Source organism: Pogona vitticeps, chromosome 3 (genome assembly GCF_051106095.1).
Source record: "Pogona vitticeps strain Pit_001003342236 chromosome 3, PviZW2.1, whole genome shotgun sequence".
Lineage (NCBI taxonomy): Eukaryota > Metazoa > Chordata > Lepidosauria > Squamata > Agamidae > Pogona > Pogona vitticeps.
The window spans coordinates 260,307,725-260,314,824 of NC_135785.1; positions in this window are offsets into that span (position 1 = coordinate 260,307,725).

The following is a 7,100-nucleotide window of genomic DNA, read 5'->3' on the forward strand; positions in this document are numbered from 1 at the left end:
CAGCACTGCAATTAAACCTGAATACGGAGGGTTTGGTTTAGGGAAAAAAAACTAACTCATGGCATTTACACATTTTGTCTGTCTGGTTCTTTATTGATTCCTCCAACGGACAGCTCTTTTAGAAAAAAGTGCAAAATGCTACACTGAATTAAATGCCCCTTATTTTTAAAGCTTTCCAGCAGCGATGTATGGAAGTGAGAGCTGGACCATAAAGAAAGCTGACCGCCGAAGAATGGATGCTTTTGAATTGTGGTGTTGGAGGAGGCTCTTGAGAGTCCCCTGGACTGCAAGGAGAACAAACCTATCAGTTCTGAAGGAAATCAACCCTGAGTGCTCACTAGAAGGACATATCGTGAAGCGGAGGCTCCAAAACTTTGGCCATCTCATGAGAAGAGAAGACTCCCTGGAAAGGACCCTGATATTGGGAAAGTGTGAAGGCAAGAGGAAAAGGGGACGACAGAGAACGAGATGGTTGGACAGTGTCATCGAAGCGACCAACATGACTTTGACCCAACTCCAGGAGGCAGTGGAAGACAGGAGGGTCTGGCCTGCTCTGGTCCATGGGGTCACAAAGAGTCGGACACGACTTAATGTCTAAACAACAACAACATATTTATATTTATGCACAGTAGAACTGCTATATCCACGGGATCAATATCTATAGTTTCTCTTATCCACTGACTGAAAAAAATAAAACAAATTAAAAAATAAAATGTCAGAAAACACGTATTCCCAAGATGTACTACCAAGACTGACCACGAGATGGAACCAAAGACTATGCTATATACAGGTGGGTTCAGGGGAACGCACTGGTGGCCTGACATCTCTGAAGGAAGCAACTTCTGTTGAAATGGAGATGTCTGATTTTCGGGGTGGGGGGGAGGGCAGGGGGTGGCAGCAGTTTCTGGTTTCAGGAACGCTTCCCTTGCGAACAGAATGACGGGAAACCCAATCTTTTGGCAAGACTGGACCAGAGCTCCTCTCAACTGTGGATGGAAAGTGTTTCGCTTATCCGCTGTTTCTGGCATCTGCAGGAGGGCAGATCCCCCATAGATACCACATTCTTACTGTATCATCCCATGACCAGATGAGGATACAGCTAATGGACAAACTGATAATGGTTTGTTAGTTACAAATAAGGTAAAGGTAAAGGTTCCCCTTGACATTGAGTCCAGTTGTGTCCGACTCCAGGGTGCAGTGCTCATCCCCGTCTCCAAGCCGGAGAACCAGCGTTTGTCCGAAGACAATTTCTGTGGTCACGTGACCAGCGCGACTAGACACGGAATGCCGTTACCTTCCCACTGAGGTGGTACTGTAACTATTTATCTACTCACATTTTACATGCTTTCGAACGGCTAGGTTGGCAGCAGCTGGGACAAGCAATGAGAGCTCACTCCATCGCATGGATTCGATCTTACGACGGCTTGTCTTCTGACCTTGCAGCACAGTGGTTTAACCCGCAGCGCCACCACGTCCCATCCTGGTACAGTACAGAATACAAAAGGGAGAGAGAGAGAGAGAGAGAACACATTAATTTGTGGGCGATAGTCAGTCCACTGCTATTTGGTGGAAAGATGGAAACATAGTTTTCGGTGCAGGCGAAAGCATTTCCTGCGTGGGTTGTCCAATATGTTCTTTTCCTGTTCTGGAAGGAAAGAAGGACCTCTCTTGCATAGACAAGGGGCTTCACTAAACCCTGGCCTTGCATTCTGGTGGTCCTGTGAAACAGCAAAAAGCTGGTGTTCAGCCTTTCATCGCGTGATCATATGACGGGACTGGTAAGGCTCCTCATTCCTGGACCTTCTTTCTGGGGGACAATAGGCATTGGTACAGAACTGTGTAATGGTTGCACTTGCACAAGAGTCATCTCAAGTCCTCAGGAAACTATTACATTCTGACTCACAAGAAGAGGATGTAGACTGTTCAACCACCTGCAGGCAGTAGTATGAAAGACTCTTGCTGAACAAGCCCACCCTGTGTGTAGTAGATCATTACTGGCCAGTTTCCAATATTCCATTCTTGGGTAAGGTACTGTAGTTTATGGAGAGCTCTCACCTCCCCAGAGAAGGTGGATTGTTTAGATTTATTTCAGTCTGGCTTCAAGCCTTCCTAGAGGAGACAGATTGTTTAGGTTCATTTCAGTCTGGCTTCAAGCCCAGCTATGGAACAGAAATAGCTTTGGTCATCATGGTGGTTGCCCTATAGCAAGAGGGATGTTCCTGTTGGTTCTGCTGGATTCTTGGCAACTTCTGACACCATTGACCATGATGTCTTTCTGGGATGGGACTGTTCCACAGTGGTCCTGTGAATTGCATGAAGGAGAAGTTCCTGAATTGAGTGGTGTGCTCAGAAAGTGATGCTTGGGGACTCTTGTTCAGAGCCTTGACTGCTGGGCTGCTGGGTTCTTTAGGGGTCTGTCTTGTCCTTCATGCAATTGAACTTGTCCTTCGTGCAATTCATGAAACCCCTGGGAGAGGCTGTCTGGAGTCGTATGGTTCCCTCCAGTATAAGGATGACACCCAACTCTCTTTCTCCTTTCCGTCTAACGTCAAGGAAGCAGCTGCTTTGCTAAACCAGTGCTTGCTGTCCATGGTAGACTGGATGAGGGTGAGCAAACAGAACTTTAGTCTAGGCTGAGGGACTGGGGTCCGTCCAAAGATCAAGGAGTGTGGATTCTACCTGTGCTGGATGGATTCTACTTCCCCTGAAAATAAATCCCGAGCTTGATTCTACTCCTAGATCCAATCCTGACTTGCATTCTGAGATTTCAGCAATGACCAAGAATGCATTTCAATAGTTATATCTAGCATACTAGCTGTTCCCGTTTCTGCAGCGGGAGATATGTAAGGAGGGTCATTTCAACACCCACAAAAGTAAATTAAACTCAAGTGTATTGACATTTTTTTCCTTCTCAAATTTTATCTGGTAGATCCAGATTTAACCCCTCCTCATTATGCATTATTACATTAATATTAATATAATATGTGGGTAAAATCATATGCTGAAATATTATTCTATTTTAATGTGTCTCTTTACCCCATTAAAATGCCTTTTTATACAAACATGGTGGGGGGTCACAGGTTATTTTGCTATTTCAAAAGTGGCTCACAACTGGGGAAAGGTTGGGAAAAACTGCAGTAAGAGAAAAGTTACCTGAAGAGAAAGGTCTTAGCCTGCTTGCAGAAGGACGGCAAAGGTGGGGCCAGTTTGACCTCCAGTGGGAGGGAGTTCCACAGTCTGGGAGTGGATGGGAACTGTAGTTCAATACAGAAGACTCTTTCCTGTGTCTCTACCTGTGAAGGCGGTGGGACTGAGATATCATCTTTTGATGATCCTAATGCCTGGGCAGGCTGATAGAGGGAGATGCAGTCTTTGAGATAGCTTAGAACATACTGTATAGAGAACTTTGCGACTAAGTGGTCAGATTTGTATAAGATCTCTTTTGGGTAGAAGAGAACTGCTGAATCTTATGAATAAGGAAAGCAACACGGATAGAGGATATAACCCAAAAGCTTTTTTTAAAGAACGGAAGACAAAGCACTTGTGCCATCAGAAAATCTGTTGCCCAAAATTCTGCTAATCGTTAATCCGTGAACTTCACTTGCAATAAAGCAACTTCTCTTAAACCTTCTTTGGGTGACCGTTCTGCGCAGAAGAGAAGGGAACGAAGAATATAAACAAGATAGAAGCATTACATCTGACTGTAATGAATGGCCAGGGTAGCTGACCCAGTCTGTAGGTTAGGGGAAAAAAAACATTGCAGTATACCAACAGCATTATAACTTTGGCCAAGCAAGAGTCAGAAATCAGAAGGCCTCTTGGTTGCTTGGAGAACGTTTTTTTCTCTCTCTCCCAGAGATGAAGTGACAAATCATGTTCTCTCTCGCTGACAGACCAGCTTCATTCCCCTGGTCTGCCCACACCTTCTGTACAGTGCTTCACATAATACTTCAGACAACAACTTCCTTATGTAAGGCCCATGTGAGCAGCTGACAATTTGGGAAAGAGGTTGGTGGCCATACAAAAATCTTCCACCTCAGACAAAAATAGCAAATAAAGAGTTCGCTTGCAACCGGGGTGTTAAATCACACTTCTGATGACTCAGGGCTGAGTCAAGCTCCGCTAGGAAAGGAGCGAAGTGTGTTTAGTGAGGATGAGCCACCCTCTTTTAGCATTAAAGGGGCCAAATGAATAAAACGGCAGAGGCTGGAAACACGTTGGCTGTAATCATTATCTGCCACGGCATGGGCACATAGGTTTCCCCGTCTGTTCTGGATGTTTGTAAGACTGCATTTCACTATTGGCTCTGCTGGCTGGAGCGGATGGGAACTGTAGTTCAAGACCTCTGCAGCCATGTCTTCTCCACCAGCTGTGGCCTCTAGGTGCTTGGCTCATGAAGAGAAAGGAAAACGATATGAAAAAGAAAATTCCCGAATGGTTAAAATAAAAAAACAGCGCCCTCCATTGCCACCATTCCCAGTCTTCATTGAAAATGTTGTTGTTTAGTCATTTAATCGTGTCAGACTCTTTGTGACCCCATGGACCAGAGCACGCCAGACCCTCCTGTCTTCCACGGCCTCCCGGAGTTGGGTCAAATTCATGTTGGTCGCCTCGATGACACTGTCCAACCATCTCATCCTCTGTCGTCCCCTTCTCCTCTTGCCATCACACTTTCCTAACATCAAGGTCTTTTCCAAGGAGTCTTCTCTTCTCATGAGATGTCCAAAGTATTGGAGCCTCAGCTTCAGGATCCGTCCTTCCAGTGAGCACTCAGGGTTGTTTTCCTTCAGAATGGATAGGTTTGTTCTCTTTGCCGTCCCACGGGACTCTCAAGAGAATTCTTTAAGGATTCTGCTACCCAGTCTCAAATCACAGATATCTTTGCCTCAGCTTTCCTCCAGGTCCGGGTTCCAGAAGATGCTCTGAAAAAAAAACCTCTTGTCCACAAGAAGCTGCTGCAATTAATCTGTTCATTTTCAAGTTGTGGCTGATTCTCTGTCCGCCACAGATACCCTTCACCTTTTGAAGCTTATCTCCATGACAACAAGAAGAACCGATGATGCTTGGAAATCTAAAGAACCAGAGCAATTTAGCAGATGATGGCCAGAGCTGCTGTAAAATATGTGCATTGAATGGCTGAGTTAGGGTTAGGGTTTGTACCCAAGTGAGATGAATTGCAACTCCTGATTTTGCAACTGTACATATAAATTAGCAAACTCAATTTAATGCAAATCATTACGTCTTTTGTTCTCCCTTTTCTTATGATGCACGTCCCATGTTGGGGCCATCTTAATATTTTTCTTCCAGCACTGAGTGAGGTCATAAAAGTAACAACACAAAGTTTTGCAAAGTTGAGTTACATCCCAAGACGGCATGGTGCTGTTTCTCACTAAGTTGTAATCTACTATTTTTGTTATTGAAAAAATGAATTAGTGGTAAGTCTTGTAATATGGTTAAGGTTCTTTATTATTTCTGCACCGGATAGTTCCCTGTCTTAATACCTGTTCCAAAAGCCAATCGTGCTAAAAGTGGAACTTGGATATTTTGGATTCTTGCGTGATGAATAAAACTTCCTCTAAGAAACAGAACTTGAGATTTTTTGTTTGTTTGTTTCAACAGCTAACCTTCCAAAATAGGCTTCTGGAAGACTTTAAAGATCTGTTATACATAATGCATGGCCGACTTTACGCATTCTTGAACGTGGATCCAAAGAAGATGCTCGTTAATACTGTACATTGCGTCCTCCAGAAAATGGCTCGGTCATGCCTAAAGAATCACGTAGCGAAATGCGCATGTGTTGGAGATGCCCTTGTACATTTCCAGCATCAGGCATTGAACCGAGGATTATTTTACGTACTTCGATTTGTTAAAATGAGCCCCGGTGTTTTTATTTTGCACAAAAGGCCAGCTTCAAATTGCAGCACAATGCCATTGTAATCCTTGCAGTTGCAAAACACATTCCCAGGCAGGCATCAGACAGCCATAGGAAAAGCTTTTCATGGGATCAGCCAGAGTGAATAGCAAAGCCAGACAAGCAGAAGAGTGAGAAACAAATGACCATTTCTTTCATTTTTTGCCAAGCAGTCTGGAAGCCAGGATGAGCCGTAGTTATAATAGCGGCATTCCAAAATCGATGTGTCTGTATCATTTTAAATTGCTTGCAGAACTACAGGTGGCAAGCGGGGAAGGCTATACACACAACAAATAGTGGAGAATGCGGTTCTGCACATGATTACTTCAGAGTCTGTCTGGCTAAACTAAATGAAGCTTATTTGCAAGGTAATAGAGGACCCAGACTTCAAAAAGCTACAGGGGGAAATGTGTAGGGCTATTCTTTATTCTTTGCCATGTGAGTGCTGATCTGAAGTAGCTTCTTCCAAGCCATGCCTAGAACATAGAATCATAGAAAAGTGAAGTTGGAAGGGGCCTACAAGGCCATCAAGTCCAAACCCCTGCTCAATGTAGGAATACAGTGGTTGCCTCGCATTACGATGTTAATCTGTCCCAGCGAAATTGCTCTAGAACAAAAACGTAATGCGAAAAGAAAAAACCCATTGAAATGCATTAAAACCCGTTTAATGCGTTCCAAAGAGCTGTAAACTCACCGTCCAGCGAAGATCCTCCATAGGGCGGCCATTTTCGCTGCCTGTGCAGCAAGGAATCCGTCCCAGAAAACAGTGGGGGGCCATTTTGTTTACCCGGAGGCCATTTTGAAACCGCCGATCAGCTGTTGGAAAATCGTCATTTTGCGAAGAATCGGTTCCCAAAGCAGGGAACCGATCCTTGCAAAGCGAAATTCATCCATAGGAAACATCGTTTTGCGATCACAAAAGCGATTGCAAAAGTTCATCGTAATGCAGTTTCGTCGTTAAATGGGGCAATCGTAAAGCGAGGCACCACTGTACAATCAAAGTTTATCTGTAAAATGATGATCTAAGTTTTTCTTGAATGCCTCCACGGTTGGAGCACTCACCAACTCTTGAGATCACTGGTTCTACTGTCGCACTGCTCCAACAGGAAGTTTTTCCTGAGATTCAACTGAAATTTGGCTTCATTTAACTTGAGCCCATTGTTGTGTGTCCTGCACTCTGGGAGGATCA